Raw genomic sequence first — 16,604 nt, 5'->3', positions numbered from 1 at the left:
CTATTGGGAGCTACATTCATTCGCTTTGAAAATTTTACTTTCTGTTTATTGCTATTATAGGGAAAGTTATTGTTACAAATTTACCTCACATCCTGAGACTTTTCTTGAATCATTTTATTAATTTTAATAGAATTTTTTGTAGTTATTTAGTTAATGTGAAGATCATGTTGAGAATAATCTCATTGTCAGCTAAATTTTACTTTGCCCTTACAATAAAGGCTGGGAATTGGGGAACAAAAGTAAGATTTTGAAAACCTGCTTTTGGAGGTAGAATTAAATTTCACATCTATTCTAGAGACAGTTAATTATGTTAGATTCTAATAGCTGTATGTATATCACATGTGAAGCAAGCTGTTTTGTTTTTTCTTTTTTAGATGTTTTTGAGATTTAATATCAGAGCAGTGCATAGTTATATTGTAATCTGGAAGACTCACTTTTGGACAGAAAAATGGATTGAAAAATTTCTCAAATATTTGTTCTCTGCATTGGTACTAATTAGTGGTTATTTTCTATGTATATTTAGATATTTGGACTATTAGTTTCTATTGACATTACAAGCCAACACACATAAAGCTAGAAAAGCAAGAGCAGACAAGTCAATTTAAAGGGTTGAACTTCTGGGGGCACCTGGTTGTCTCAGTCATTAAGCATCTGCCTTCGGCTCAGGTCCTTCTTCCAGGGTCCTGGAATCGAGCCCCATATTGGGCTCCCTGCTAAGTGGGTAGCCTGCTTCTCCCTCTCCCACTCCCCCTCTAGCTATCTCTAGATAAATAAATAAAATCTTTTAAAAAATTAAAACAAAAAAAATAAGGGGTTGAACTTTTGGATCAACAAAATCAGTAGGTTATATGCTGTACATGTTTATATTGACTTGGTGAAACCTAGTGGTAATCTCCTTTTTCCTCCCCATCAAATGAAATCAAATCACCAGGTCCACTTTACCTCTTAACTGTCTCTGAAATCTATCCCTCCCTGTCCTTACCACCACTGCTTTTAATTAGATCTTGGTCATCTCTTGCTAAAGCTTTGTAATAGCCCCCAGATTAATCTCTCTAATGTCTTACTCCTCCAGGATATACTTCTTAGCTACTCACTATTCTATCTAAAACACAAACTTGATCATCTCATTTCCTTGCATAAAATCTTTCTAGTTTCGGGGTGCCTGGGTGGCTCAGTCAGTGAAGCAGCCGACTCTCGATTTCAGTTCAGGGGATCTCAGGGTCATGGGATCATGTGGTCATGGGAAGTCTACTTGGGATTCTCTCCTTCTCCCTCTACCCCTTCCCCCCATGCTCGCTCATTGTCTCTCTAAAATGAGTAAATAAACCTTTAAGAAAAAAAAAGTCTTTATGATTGCAACATCTCCTGGAAAGCAGGTCTAATCCTGAACATGGCATACAAGGCCTTCCCAAAAAGGCAGCCTGCTCTAGCGGTTACGAGAATGAGTCCTAGAACCAGACTGCTTGTGTTTGAATACAGGTTCCGCTCCTACTAGCTGTGTGGCCTTAACTAAATATTTACAACAGCTTATAAAACGGGTAGCTTTTATTCATATTATATGGTTTCTCCTTCACTTCCTGCACTTATTTCTGACTACTTTGCAGTTACCCGAGGGCATTTTGCAGTTTTGTTTCTCTGTTTTTTAACTGTTGGATCTTTCAGGGGATGAATGTGTGAGTTTTTCAGAACTGATGAGGACCTTCGTATCCTAGAATTCCTGCCAGACACAGCATGCTCTCTCCGTGATCTGTTCTAAACTCCATTCCATCAGCTCCTGCCTTCGGCATAATAGTCGCAATCCTCTCACTGATGGGGTATCTTGCCCTGGCCTCACCCAGACTGTCTGGGAACAAGGCACTTCAAGCCCAGCTTTCTTTCATGGGGCAACATGGAAAAGGCAAATAGCTAGCTTTGAATTTAGCTATTTGCCCGTCACACCAGGACACTGGGGTAGAAGGAGGCAGGATACGAATGATGAAAGTATCATTCAGGGCCACGAAGGGATGAATAGAGGAGCCAAAGAAGGCACCGATCTCAATAGCGTAAGGTGGAGCCCAATAAAGTGTATTCCAATTTTTTTTTTAAGATTTTATTTATTTATTTATTTGCCAGAGAGAGGGAGAGAGCACAAGCAGGGGGAGGGGCAGAGGCAGAGGGAGAAGCAGGCTCCCTGCTGAGCAAGGAGCCCCATGTAGGACTAGATCCTAGGATCCTGGGATCATGACCTGAGCCAAAGGCAGATGTTTAACCGACTAAGCCACTCAAGTGTCCCTATTCCAAATTTTTTAATATTCCATATTTTAATTCTAATCAGAAATGTTCAATTCAGCTTACCATCCAGAAATTGTTCAAAATAGAATTTTACATTTTCAACTTAAAAACAAACTTTTATGACCTAATTAGGGCATAATGATCTACTTGGTCATGTATTGTAAAAGTGATGATAAGTGTTAAATAAGGCTTTAGGTTGGCATTAACTCTGTGGGATGTTTATTTAAAGTGACCATGCACTTTGGTGGGTTTGGGTAAATATTGGTTCTTGCTACATGGTGAGAGCTGACAGAGGATAGCACCATAATGGAGACAAAACGAGTCTGAAAGACTCAGGATCGCATAACACAGTTGGTCCCTCTGCATCATAAACTTTTATTCTTCGGACTTGCACAATTATCTGGTTTACATTTGATATATTTCATCATCACTGTGTGAGGTGTTGCCCTTGCTGTGTATGCTCTACTCGTATTTCTGAAAGTTATTTCAAGGGCTTGTTTGGACACTATGGGTCATATGAGAGTACACTGACCTCTGTACATCCACATTGCGAGGTAGACTCATTACCTTTGCTTATGTAATGACACCTCAGAGTATCAAGAGTTGTGCAGTCTATTTAAGCGATAGGAGCAGGACACTGTCATCCACTGTATGTACAACAGAGTACAATGCTTAGTCTTGGGTGGGTTACAAAAAAGATAAGAGAATGAATTACAGTTTTGTTCAAGTGTTAGAATAAAGCAACTACCTCGAAAATACACCTAATGGCAATGACTAATTACAGCAAAGTATTTTTTGCAAAATCTACCTGAATAAAGGCTAACTATAGCAAACTTATGACTTTCCTACATAATTGGTAAATTATTTTTATCTTTTGTGTTTAGAAATCAGTAGATGGCTTTCATTTTCTTTAGTAGCAACTGAATGACTAGCTTCATGCTTTCTCCTATTCTGAGACTTTTTTCTAGCACTTACCTTAAAAGCAACTCTGGTTCTATCAGGCTAAAAAAATTAGATATCTTAAGAAAAATTGTGATAAAGTGTTTTATTTTCCCCCAATTAAGCAATACCTGGTGTGATTTAAAGCTGACTCTGTAGTTTTCAGCCCCCATATTAAAAACCATTTAGAGGAGCTCCTGGGTGGCTCAGTCAGTTAAGCGTCTGCCTTTGGCTCAGGTCATGATCCCAGGGTCCTGAGATCGAGCCCCGCCTCAGGCTTCCTGTTAGGCAGGGTAGTCTGCTTCTCCCTCTGCCCCTGCTTGTGTTCTCTCTCTCACTCACTCTCTCTCTCAAATAAATAAAATCTTTTAAAAAAATAAAAATAAAAATCATTTAGAATGGTGGGAGATATATGAGAACATTAGTGAGAAAATCTTATGTAACATCTGCATTATTGACAAGACCGGAGGAAAGTTTATTTTGAATAAAGTATAATGGTTAAAGAACAACTTTAACAATAAAAGTTATTGTTATTGCTCTCTTTTTGTCAGATAAAATGAAATCTTGGTAATTAATAATAAATTTGCAATTTGAAAATTATTTCTGATAATAAAATAAGAAAAAGAACCAGGTGGCATTTTTTGGTACACTTACTGAATGGCAGATAGTTACAAATATTTTGATAAACAACATGACATAATTGGTAAAATATATAAAATGCCCAGTCTGTGGAACGAGATCATTAGGTTCAAATTTAAATACCGACACTTAAACTAGTCATGGGACTTTGATTGAGTTACCTCATCTTTCTTTGCCAATTTCTCTGTCCATGAAAGGTGAGTAATAATAGTACCTACCTCACAGGGTGTTATATGGGTCCCCAAGACCACCTTCAGGCTTGATGATTTGCTAGAAGAACTCCCAAGATTCAGAAAAGCCATTACACTCCTAGTCATGATTTATTGCAGTGAAAGGAAACAGCTTATGATCACCAAAGGGGAGGCAAAGTCCCTCTGCCAACTTCCAGGTGTTCTTTCCCAGTGGAATCCCATGGGGATGAGCTTTATTCTCCCAGAAACAATGTGTGACAATTTGTGTGAAGTGTGGTCCACCAGGGAAGGAGCTCAGCTGAGCTTTGGTCTCTAGTGTTTTAATGGGGGCCAGTCACTAAGCATGCAGCACCTGATGACTGACCTCAGCTACTCAGGCTTTAGCCTCCCCGCTTCCCCCCACAAAAACAGGTGTTCACCATAAATACATCTGGTCAAACTGAAAGAGCACAGGCCAAGGCACAGACATACAACGCCTCTCTTATCAGGCAGACTATTTCAGAGGTCAGAAGTTATCTTTCAGGAACTGGCCAAAGGCCAGTCTTGAAGACAGGCATTTCATTGGAATGTTCAGGGTTTGAGTAACTTAGGCCCGCTGTGTTAACCCTTGCCTGACCAGTGGTTATGAGGAATAAATGAGTTAATACATGCAACCTAGAATACCATCTGGCTTGTATAAGCAAAGAAATAAGGGTCAGCTATAATTCTTCCCAGTAGAAGAATATAAACAAGAGATAGCTATGTCCCATGATTTTATGATGGTAAGCCATCAAGCTTGGAATGATGGGCATTACAAACGTATGAAATATTTTAGCTAGGTCTGCATTAGTGAGAGAAGTTCCCTGTGAAACACCACATTCTAACATTTTATCCTTTGTCCTTTACAGAGCTCTGAAGTCAGCAAAGCAATAATCGAAGAGCAGAGCTATTTGAGGAATACAACAGTAAAGCAGGTACAAGAATGATTCTCAGTAATTAACACATAATACTCGTTTAGATTGATGAATAATTCAATCTTATAGCCCTTATTATTAAAAAAAATATTTTACAGAAATGCTCGTTTGGTGTCTTAGAACCATATGTGTGACTGTATGATATAGATGGCTGACCATATCCTAAAGAGGAATTGATTTCTATGTATACACTAAATTAATTTTGAGAGTTTCAGGTTGGCCAGCCTAGATAGAAATGTAAAGGAATTAAATAATAATTTTTATTAAATCAACACATATTCATTAAAGGCCTGTTATAGGGCAAACACTCATCTGTGAGGTAATTGGTGATTTTATAGAATTGAACAAAACAGGATGGCCCATTGCTACCCTTAAGGCGCTTATAGTCTTGTGGAGGTGACATGAAATAAATAAGCAAATATCAACATATGAATAAAAACTGTGATATGTGCTATGAAGAGAAATAGCAGTTTGTGGGAGAAAGTGTTGGGAGACAAGGAAGGAATGTATTGTGGACTGGTGAAACGGAGGGTATTTCTCTGGAAAACAACATTTAAACTGAGAGCTGAAGGATAAGGCACAGAGTCCCAGGAAGATGAAATAGCAGTGAATAAACAGAATAATCGATAAAAGGATAAAGTGGCTATAACAAAGTCACAAATGTAGAGAGAGATCTAAGATGAAGCTGGGTTGATAATTGGATGAAAAGGAATATGGGAATTGGCCTAGTCCCACAGGGCCTTACTGGCCATGGTAAGGGGCTTTTGGACCAGGTCTGCCGGGCTACTTTCTGCCCTTGGCATTTCTATGAAATGTCACTTAGTCTTCTCTCCTGAACCCCCTGAGTAGAGATGCTTTCAGATCTACCACCTGACCCTACTTTTCTACATCTGCCAAAGCACCGTGGAAATGTCTTAGGATGGTACAAATAGATTCCCAGTGTGTTCACTCCTTTGAACACGAGTTCTAAGACATGTACTACATAAAATGGTTTGGGGTCAAGAAATTTTGAAATTTCCTGAATACTGTAACACTTGCAGGAGCTTAATATTAGTGGTTTTGAGAACTTGTAATAAAATAGTAAATAACCAAACATATATGTCTATGTCTACACAGATGTGTGTGTGTGTGTGTACCTTTATTTAACCTGGTATTTTCCAAAGCTATTTTCAGGATTACATTAGAAAATGTTTCCAAAGGCTTTTTCTTGGAAATATGTATTTTAAGAGGATCCTTATATTTCTGAGGCTGGCCTGCTTTTAGGTAATTTGACCTATTCAGTGGCTATGCACATTAAATTATATTAGGTAATTTACTAATTTACTAGAATCTAGATAATTCAAACTAGAAAAAATATCTGTTTGCTTCAGTGGTTTGGCTTTTTCAGGCAGAAGATTTTTCTTGACCTGAATTATGTGGTTAATTGCTTCAAATCCTGATTATACTTTTCCTGTGAAAATAATACAGAGTAAGGGGTTACTAAATAATTCTCATTATCAGTATTAGTAATATTTGTTCTCTTAAATCAGGCAAAGGAAAACCATAAAATAAGGTGTTCATCTCAACTGCTCTGAACCTTACTCCTTTCCATTGAAAATATCTTATTCTCCTTGATTTGTAAAATTCTCATAATTTAAAAAAGTCTTAAAATGAGAAAAAATGACTTGGGGTAGTGCCTACTTTAGCATCTAGGAATGATTTGATTTTGTATAAAATGTGGAGATTTGTATTTACGGCAATAAAAGTTTCAAGGAGCCAGAATATCAGAGTTAACTTACACTTATTCCAAAAGAGAGGTGCTGAGAGCATCTGTGCTGAAAAGGGCATTGATTTTTTTAAATCAATTCAGCATCTCTCAATTCAGTTAACTATTCTTAAGACAATAAGAAAAACACATGAAGAATTCCCTAGGACTTCATAACTTAGAAACAAAAAGCCTCACTTCATCCCGAGAAAGACAAGAGACAGCTGTCCTTTAATTACTACTCTTACCGTTTGTTTTCTACTAGAGATGTCTCAAATTTGGAATCTAATTAGAAATCTTGATTGAAATGGCAGAGGAAAGAAAAGAAAAAGAAAAGAAAGAAAAAGATCAACATGAAAACGAAAGTAGGGTAAAAATAGAAATTGGTAATATCTCAGCCAGAATGAATGAGCCGACCTCTGGGGAACATGGTATCTGGCCTGAAACTGAACTTGCTGTTTTCTCTTTCAGGAGGAATTTTCTTGACCAAATGACTAGTCTTTTAATCTTTATCAACTGTAATTTCTAGGGACTATATTTTGCTCAGTGTAGAAACAATGGTTTTAAAGTTTTGAGGCCTGAGTTGAATCCCTATTCCCTAACTTATTCCCTGTCTGACCTTGGACACATTTTCTAACCATATGCAATCTCAGTTTACCCATCTCTAAAATGGAATTTTAAATCCCCTGCAACATGGTTTCTGTCTTACTTCTCTTTCAGCTTACACACTGACGGATATATAGTAGCAGATATAGATATATTAAGCTCTAGAAAGAAAGGAATGAAGAGAAAGAAGTAACAGGAAACAAAACTAAATTTGAGAATACATAAAATAATATCTAGCACAGAAGAGCGCAAATACAAAACATTCATAAATGCTTGTTAATTCTGTACCCTGGAGGCAAAAGTAGATTCATTAATCCCTTTACTCAAACTTTTTCTTTTCTTGTAGATATATTGGATTCTGCTCCTCAGATTGTAAACCCCACTTAAAAGCATAGTGACATATTATTTCTGGATTACAAGCATGATAGTTGCTCAATTAATATTTCATTAATTGAGTGAAACAGTGAATTAACAGTGCCAGAAAGAGGATAACCCACATGGTCCTATTTCCTGGTTTACAAACACCGTATGTAACATCCTGAGCAAAAGTGGTTGTCCTCCCTATGAATGATTTAATTCTGTGATAACGTACCCACTTCCTGCTGCTTCTCCAGGCATCCTGCTCCCATCAGATTAGCCAACTTCCTGTTGCTTATGCATATTCTACATATTATGCATATTATATTCTATATAATATGCATAATATAATATGCAATATTATGCATATTATAGCTTTTTGTCTTTTTTTTCATCACCTGTATTTTCAGTGTTTTCTTCTTTTTTGTCTTTCTTGCTTTCTTCTTTAACCCCTCTTCTCTTTTCCCTCCTTTTTATCTATCCCTACGTTTTTGATGTACAAATCTCTCAAAGTCCAATTAAATATCAACTCTGTGAAGCAGTCCCAGGTATCTCCTGAGATAACTATGTTAGCTCCCCCTTTGTTTGTTGGTTTATTTGTTTGTTTTTAGTCACTGTCCCTTATTCCCCATCTGTGGAAAGTAACTCTGACATAGAGCCCGTGAAAGTTCAGCTGCATATGTTAATGGCTCTTTTCTTCCATCCTCTACTCCATCCTGTTTCCTTTTACCAAAAAACTCACCAAAGCAGTGAACCTCTGGCAGAGTTTACTGCTCTCGTCCACACTGGTGTCTGGGTTACTGGTGAGATGAATTTAGGCCGCGAGTCCCAGGCTGCAGTCACATCAGCTGTCTTAGTTTGGTTAGATTTCCGAATGTGTCCTAAGTTTTGGCTGCTGTGTTCTCAGAGTCTGGAGTCTGGCTCAACACCCAGTGGTCTGGTGCCCTGATTCCCAGGACACCTGTCTGCGTCCCGCTCCTTGCGGCCTTACCTTACTTTGGGTAGCCCTTCCTGATTTATGATCCGGACACACGTGAGGCTGTGGACTGTCCCTCCACAGAAACCCATTCTCCTGCTTCCCCTTCCCTCACCCCAAACTCAAGGGAGCCCCTATTTATTGATGCCCATTCAGATCAAACTTGAATTTATCAAGTAATTCTTGGTAATTGGACTCTTGGTTCCTGTAAGTCGGTACGTTATTCCCAGTTCCGTCTTCTTACTCCTTTACGTAACAGATTCTTTTTGCTTTCCTTTCATGATTCTGCGTTCCTCTTGATTGACTTTGCTTTGATTATTATCAAAACATTCCACTTGTACCTCTCTTAGTTCATTTTCCACTTTTCTAGCCATGTGAGTAATAGTCAATATTAATATTAATAGTTCTAGTAGTATTTATTGACCACTTGCTATATCTTCTAATCTCTTTTTGTTTGTTTTATACTTACTATTTTAAAAATCTGCACACAGTAACATTCATCTTTCCGGTGTACAGTTCTAGACTTTTTGACAAATGTGAACAGTCATATATATACTCACCACCACAGTTAAGATACAGAACACTTACCCCAAAATCTTCTGTCTTCTACCCCTTTATGGTCAACCTCTCCTGCCCACCTCCAACCATTAGAAATCACTGATCTGTATTCTGTTTCCATAATTTACATTTTCCAGAGTGCCGTGTAAATTGAATTATACACTCTATTGCCCTTTGAATCTGGCTTCTTTTACTTACTGTAATATGCTTAAGATTCATCTAAGTTTTGTGAGTATCAATGATGTATTGCTTTTTATTGCTGAGTAATATTCCATCTTATGGATATGCTTTAAGGTGATTATCAGTTCATCATTTGAAGACATTTTGGGTGATTTTGAATTTTTAGTTAAAAAAACATTAAAAAACAGGTTTTTGTGTGACCATAAATTCCATTTCTCTTGTGGGAAATAAATAGGAAAAAGACTGCTGGGTGATATAGTAGGTGTCTGTTTAACTTTGTAAGAAAGTGACAGATTTTTTCCTAAGTAGAGATACTATTTTACCTTCCTATGAGCAATGTATAAGAATTCCAATTGGTTCACATCTTTGTCAAAGATTGGCTTGCCAATTTAAAAAAATATTAACTATAGTCATTCTAATAGGTATATAGTAAAAGCTCATTATGATTTTAATTGTTTTTTTCCTGAGGGTCTAACAGCCTAAAGATCAGTTAGGGAGAACTGATATCTTAATAATAATAAATCTTTCCATTCATGAACATTGTATATATATTCATTTAATAAGTAGATAAATGTAATAATAAATAAAATAAATAATATATAAATACAACTTTATCTTTCATCAGTGTTTTATAAATTATAACATTGCAGATCCTATACATATTTTGTTTGATTTATTCCTAAAATTTTATGTTTTTGATACTACAATAAATGGTATTTTTTTAAAAAAGAACCATTTTCCTGTTTTCCCATTTTCATTGCTAGTTTATAGACAGTTGAATTTTGTATATTGAATTTATATTTTGCAACTTTGATAAATTTATTATTTCTAGCTTTTTCGTAGATATTTTTGGCTATTTTCTACATAGACACAATGTTGTCTGCAAGTAGACATCATTAGTTATTCATTTTCAACCTGTATGTCTTTTAATTCTTTTCCTTGACTTATTGCATTAGTTAAGATCAGCAGTATGAAACTGAAGACGCAAGAAAACAGTGGAGGCATTAAAAAAAAAGAAAGAAAAAAAAAAAGAGTGGAAATATTACCTTATTCCTGATCTTAGCAGCAAAGTGTTGAGTCTTTTATAATGCAGTTATGTTGATAACTGTAGGATTTTTGCAGATGCCCATTATTGGGTTAAAGTACTTTCCTTCTATTCCTAAATTGCTGAGAGGTTTTGTTTTGTTTTGTTTTGTTTTTTTATGGATAAGAGTTTTATTTTATGCACGTTGAATTTCCTCAAGTACTTTTTCCTGCATCTTTCGGATGATCAAATGTTTTTCTTTTTTAGTTTTTTTGATATAATGAATTACATTAATAGAGTTTTAAATGTTAAAGTAGTTCTGCATTCCTGGGGAAAAAAACCTTGTGTATGTTGGTTTGTCCTGGAATAAATCTTTTTTATATACTATTGATTATATTTGTTATAGCTAAGATTTTGTTGATACTTTTTTGTGTACACTCATGAGATAGTGGTCCATATTTCTCTTTTCTTCTAACATCTTTACTTTTGTATCAAGGTAATGCTGACCTCATAAAATGAGTTGGGAAGTATTCCCCATTTTCTGTTTTCTCAAAGAGTTTGAGATTAGATTTGAGAGTTCGAGTGTAGATTTGTTAGTATTCTTCAAATCTTTAGTACAATTCACCAGGAAAGCCATATAACCTGGAGTTTTATTTGTAGTATTTAAATATGAATTCAACTTCTGTAATAGGCACAGGACTATTCAGGTTATCTATTTCTTCTTGGGTGAATTTGGTAGTTTTTATTCAAGAAATTATTCAATTTCATCTGTTAACCTTTGTTAATCTTCACATTCTTCAGAATAGTTCTTTATTATTATTTTAAGGACAGTGGTCTATAATGATGTTCTCTTTTCCATTCCAATATTGTAATTTATAGCTATTTATCTTGGTCCTATTTATCAATTTTATTTATCTTTTCAAAGAAGCAGCTTTTGATTTCATTGATTTTCTCAATTATTTTAATTTTTCAATCACATTGATTTCTGCTTTTGTTTTTATTATTCTCTTCCTTCTGCTTGCTTTGAGTTTAATATACTATTTCTAGTTTCCTAAAATGACACTCTAGATCATAGATTTAAGACTTTTCTAATATTAGCATTCTAAATTTCTGTCAGTACAACTTCAGTTGCCTCCCACAAATTTTGATGATTTGTATTTTCACAATTACTTGTGTGACCTTCTTTTTGGCCCAGTGGTTATATAGAAGTGTGTTGCCTAATTTTCAAACATTTGAGTTTTCCAGATATCTTTTTGTTATTGTATTTTAGTCCAATACCACTGTGTTCTGAACACATACTTATATGATTTCAATTTTTTAAAAAACATTTTCCCAGTTTTATGGCCTATGCCAAGAAATGTGGACTGCCTTCAGGACAAAAGCACAAGAAAAATGGGGAAAGTGAAAAATTCACCTTTATGTGGTTTACTTCTCCATGTTTTAGCTCCTTTTCACAATTTTCCTGCTTGTGTTAATTTTTTAAAATCCTCAGGTAGCTTGCTTTTTGTGTTTACTTCTAATCAGTGGAGATACAATATTTTGTTGCATTGGTCCATCTTTGCTAGAAATGGAATGCCTAAAAACTTTGCATAAATTAATTTAATTCTCTCTATAATTAATTAGGTAAGTATTACCATTTTACCAATTTATATTGAGAAAACTAAGGGATAGTATGGTTAAGGAGATTGCCCAAAGTCCCAGAGTAAGTGGTAGAGCCTCAGCATTCTGGATCCATAATAGATTACTTCTTTCTTTCTTTCTTTCTTTCTTTCTTTCTTTCTTTCTTTCTTTCTTTTCTTTTCTTTTCTTTTCTTTTCTTTTCTTTCTTTTCTTTTTTCTTTTCTTTTCTTTTCTGTTAGTCACCATGCAGTACTTCATTAGTCTTTGATGTAGTGTTCCATGATTTATTATTTACACATAACACCCAGTGCTCATTGCAATACATGCCCTCCTTAATACTCATCGCCAGGCTAACCCATCCCCCCACCCCCTCCCCTCTGACACCCTTAGTTTGTTTCCCAAAGTCCATAGTCTCTCATGATTCTTCTCCCCCTTCATTTTTCCCTTCCTTCTCCTGATGCCATCCATGCTAGATTTATTTATTTATTTTAGAGAGAGTGTGAGCAGGGGGAGGGGCAGAGGAGAGAGAGAGAATCCAAGTAGAATCCTCATGGAGCCCAGGGCCCGACACAGGGCTCCATCTCAGGACCCTGAGATCATAACCTAAGCTGAATTCAAGATTCGGATGGTCATAAAACTGAGCAAAGCATGTGCCCCCAAAATAGGTTTACTAATCACATTGCTATAGTACATCTCTCATGACAAATTACTGTAACAGTTAAGTGCCATGTGAGAGGGATTCAGATGTGCATACCAGATTAACAGAGTTAAATTATAAAAGAAAGACCACCGAACAATAACAAGAAATAGTCAAACAAAGACATATTTATGAACTTTTCAGACAAAGGATAAAGAGTGAGGAAATTCTCAGAGTACTAAAGGAAAAGAACCAGGAAATGTTAAGTGCTAAAATGTGTGTGGGCGTGTGTGTGGGGGAAGTGTGGAAATGGGGCAGGGGGTTAGAAGCATGTGGGAGAAAAAGGTGTGGAGGTGGGTGTTAACATTGGTTACTCCATTTAAAGGACTGAAACTAGTACTTTGGCAAGGGCGGAATATAAAGGGAAACTTTTCGATTTACACACTATATTCCATATAGAAGATGCTCAATAAATGCATTTCATATGAATTCATGATTATGGTGTTTCCTTTCCTTATTTCTTACACATGGGATCAAAGCAAGCCTAGAAATTGTAGGGCTTCAGCCTGAGATTGAGAAGACGGGAAAGGTAGAAGGAAAGTCTGCCCCTGTTTTATTCAATTCTTGGGCATAAATTAATGGCATACTTTCACATAAAATTGAAGCTTGAATATCATATTTTCTCAGTGGCAATCCTTAATATACTCTAGCTGATCACAAAAGATTAACCCATGTTACAAAGGGGATTTGTCAAATCAATCCATGCTTTTCTTAAGTTCCATGAGATGTACCAGAGAAATGCTAAATGAATTTGCAGGTGGAACAATGGCTTGAACCTCATTGCTCTGTTTCATTCTTTTTATAATTTTCTGTCTAATTCAAGTGTAGCAACTGAATTCTCTTTTTTTTTCTTTTTTCATTACGTATCGTTTGCTCTTGCTTTCATTGTAGTGCAGTTTTGAGTACACATTTTACGGTAGAATGTGTGATTTTGTACATATTGGAGAGTAAGGGGCCTGCTTGCAGTGAAAGACCTGAGACTCATTACCTTTATGCAGTAGGCAGTATGAAAGAGAAAACTTAGTTATACCACATTATGTTCTTTGTAGATAACCTCAGGCACTCTATGAACTTCCCTGGAGAGCTAAAGTGAAATTATAATAATCACATATATACATTTATTCTTGTCTGTTATAATAAAAAGCAGAAGATAAAATTTTAATTAAGTTCTTTATCTGTCTTACTTTGAAATAAGAAAATAAGCAATTAATCATCAGAAACTGTAGATAATTTAGTCGATACTAATTGGAACTTGAAAAGTATCATCATAAGGAATTCAGTCAGTTCCGTGAATTAATAACTTGTGATGTCTACATTAGAAATGTCCTGCGGATATAATCAAAGTTTCAGTTTTGGTTTTGCCTGAGCACATGGTGCTTGACTGGCCTTGGGTGTGTGTGTGCGACAGTGTTCGTAAGGATTTGAGACAGCTGATCGTGCTGAGACAGCACTTCCTCGAGTCCTCTTCTTTAGTACATGTGAAAAAAAGAATCAACCTCCAGCCAAATTAAAATTCTTTCTGTACATCTCTGCTTCTTAAGATAGGCTTGAGATGGGCTGTTAGGAGTCATTATATTTGGAATATACAGTTGAATGAAAGTATCAGGGGAAAAAACCTGTCATCTTAAGTGTAGACAATAAACTCCTATCCTTCATTTAGTTTTCCAGATCACAGAGAAGGACATTAAAAATACCCAAGCATCTACTGAACTGCCTTATAACCCTCTTGTATTATTTCTTTAAACCTTTGCTAGGAAATAGCAATGTTTTAAAAGTGTCTTTGGGGCTTAAGACCGGGGTTTACAAGTTTTTGTTAAGTGAGCAAAATCCAGTATGTCACATGAATTATAGAAGAAAAAGTTTCCATGAGACTTCTGTCTTTTCTGGAATATCCAATGAGAGTTCCTTTTCTTTGTATAACAAGTAAGAAGCAATGAAGAGTGTCATGGCCTGAAGTAAAGGGTAAAAAGCTCACCTCAGAACAAAAGACCTTCTCCCTAGTCCTAGCATGGCCACTAACCAGCTGGGCCCATGGAGCTGTCCTATTACCTTTCTAGGCCTCAGTGTTCCCATTCCTTAAATGAGACAACCACCGGTTTCTTTAAGTCTCTCCAGTGCTGTGTTCTATTAGAACACTTGATGATAATATTTTAAAGAGTGATGATGGGTAGGCATGTGTAACCAACCTGTTGCAAAAAGATGAATGAAATTATATCAGGCATGTTTTCGTGTCTACACTTTGTAATTCTTTAGGATGCTTTCATTGTTATGATGGACACAGAGCAAAACCTAACAAATCAGATGGCAGACTAAAGTTGGTCCAAGTGCCCCCCCCCCCCCTTAGGACATCAGGTCACTGTTAAAAATCTATGTAAATTATGGTGCAGATCTGGCTTGGTGCTGAGTTCTCAGGAATAAAGGTGCCTTGTCACAGGGATTGGCTAAGCCTCTCTCTTTTACTTTAAACACAGTGGACACCCACATTGTTCTTATCCTAATTTGAAACAAACGAGCAACAACAGACTGACCTTTGATTTCCAGTGAGCTAAAGGAATAGTCCCTCTGCCCATTGAACTGAGTTCTCTGCATTGTTGCTTTGTGTCCTGTCCTGGAACATCAAGATTTAGCTAGTTTCAGCGAGTATTCATTTAATACTCCTTGGGACTCGACTATTTCTTGACTGAGATTGCACTCTCCAAAAAGGAGCCCTGTGATTCAAAGAAGCAAAAGAAGAAAATAGTACCCCCTTGTTAAGTAACCAGAATGGTGGATCTGGAGAATTGGATGATTTCAAATAATTAGAACTTATTTTCAAACTTCAGTTATTTAGAATTTTTATTCTTGATTTTTTTCATGGTGGCTGGTCCACTGAATGTATATTCACATCAAGATGAAGTAAAAGTTATAGAGATAAGTATGTCTCAATGAGACAGCATGTTATAAATAGAAGTATAAAAATATCTACCATGATGTATTATTTTGTTTTGTTTTGTTCTTTCCTGGGGATTCTGGAACTTAGACATTACATGCCATATTGATATGTTATAGGTTTTCCAGAGATTTCTATTTTTAGGGAAAAAAATAATATAAATAAATAAATAAATAAATAAATAAATAAATAAATAAATAAAATGCCTCCTAGACCTTCCTCCTTTCTCTCTACATTTGCCCTAGTATCTTTCTTAAATGCTAATAGAAGTTTGAGGGTTTTTGTATGATAAATTTAAAAAGTGATGGCAGATAGAATAGAGAGAGGACTCTGGAATTAGAAACTCAAATTTACTTTCTTGTTTCTCCAGTTAGTAAGTGGAGCAAATTACTTTTTAACCTTCAGTTCTTCACCTGTGAAGCTGGAGTTACATCTTAAATCTGTTATAAAGATTAATGTTATGCGTATAATGTGATAACACAGAGCATGGCACATGATACAGACTTAGAAAAGGCACATAAATACTCAGAAAATCGTGGCTGCTGTGACTAAAATGCATTACAAAAGAAGTAGTAGAGAGGCCCTGTGAAGTGGCTATTAGTAGAACCTCCTTTGACTTGGTATTTACAAGAAAGAAAAGGAAGTGTGCCACACCAGTCCATTGTATTTTACTAAATCCTTTCCCCTCCCCCTGTTCCCATGTGTCACTGTAGTTTGAACCACTGTGTATTCTAAAACCCCCGTCCAGACATGTTCAGTAAATTGCTAGACTCTAGATGATCCTGCTTTTGATGACATTAAGACACTAGTTCTTATTGTGAACTGCCTAATATATGTCCTGGCCAGCCTCCAACACTTTCCAAAGTATGGCATACAGTGACCTGGCTCTGTTTAGCTAGGTATTCAACAGAGGTGCCTTG

At 36.1% G+C, this 16,604-nt stretch overlaps 1 protein-coding gene across 5 annotated transcripts in view; it reads left to right on the top strand.

Annotated features, from left to right (window-relative positions):
- Window positions 1-16,604, top strand: part of INPP4B (inositol polyphosphate-4-phosphatase type II B) — a 738,855-nt gene that overhangs the window by 346,741 nt on the left and 375,510 nt on the right. For all 5 annotated transcript variants that reach the window (XM_057310095.1, XM_026499399.4, XM_057310094.1 and 2 more), the window contains one exon: window positions 4,928-4,993. The gene's annotated coding sequence lies outside the window, so the exon portion shown is untranslated. The remainder of the gene's footprint in view (window positions 1-4,927; window positions 4,994-16,604) is intronic.

Source organism: Ursus arctos, unplaced genomic scaffold, assembly GCF_023065955.2.
Source record: "Ursus arctos isolate Adak ecotype North America unplaced genomic scaffold, UrsArc2.0 scaffold_11, whole genome shotgun sequence".
Classification (NCBI taxonomy): Eukaryota; Metazoa; Chordata; class Mammalia; order Carnivora; family Ursidae; genus Ursus; species Ursus arctos.
This window is presented reverse-complemented; position numbering and strand designations above follow the sequence as displayed.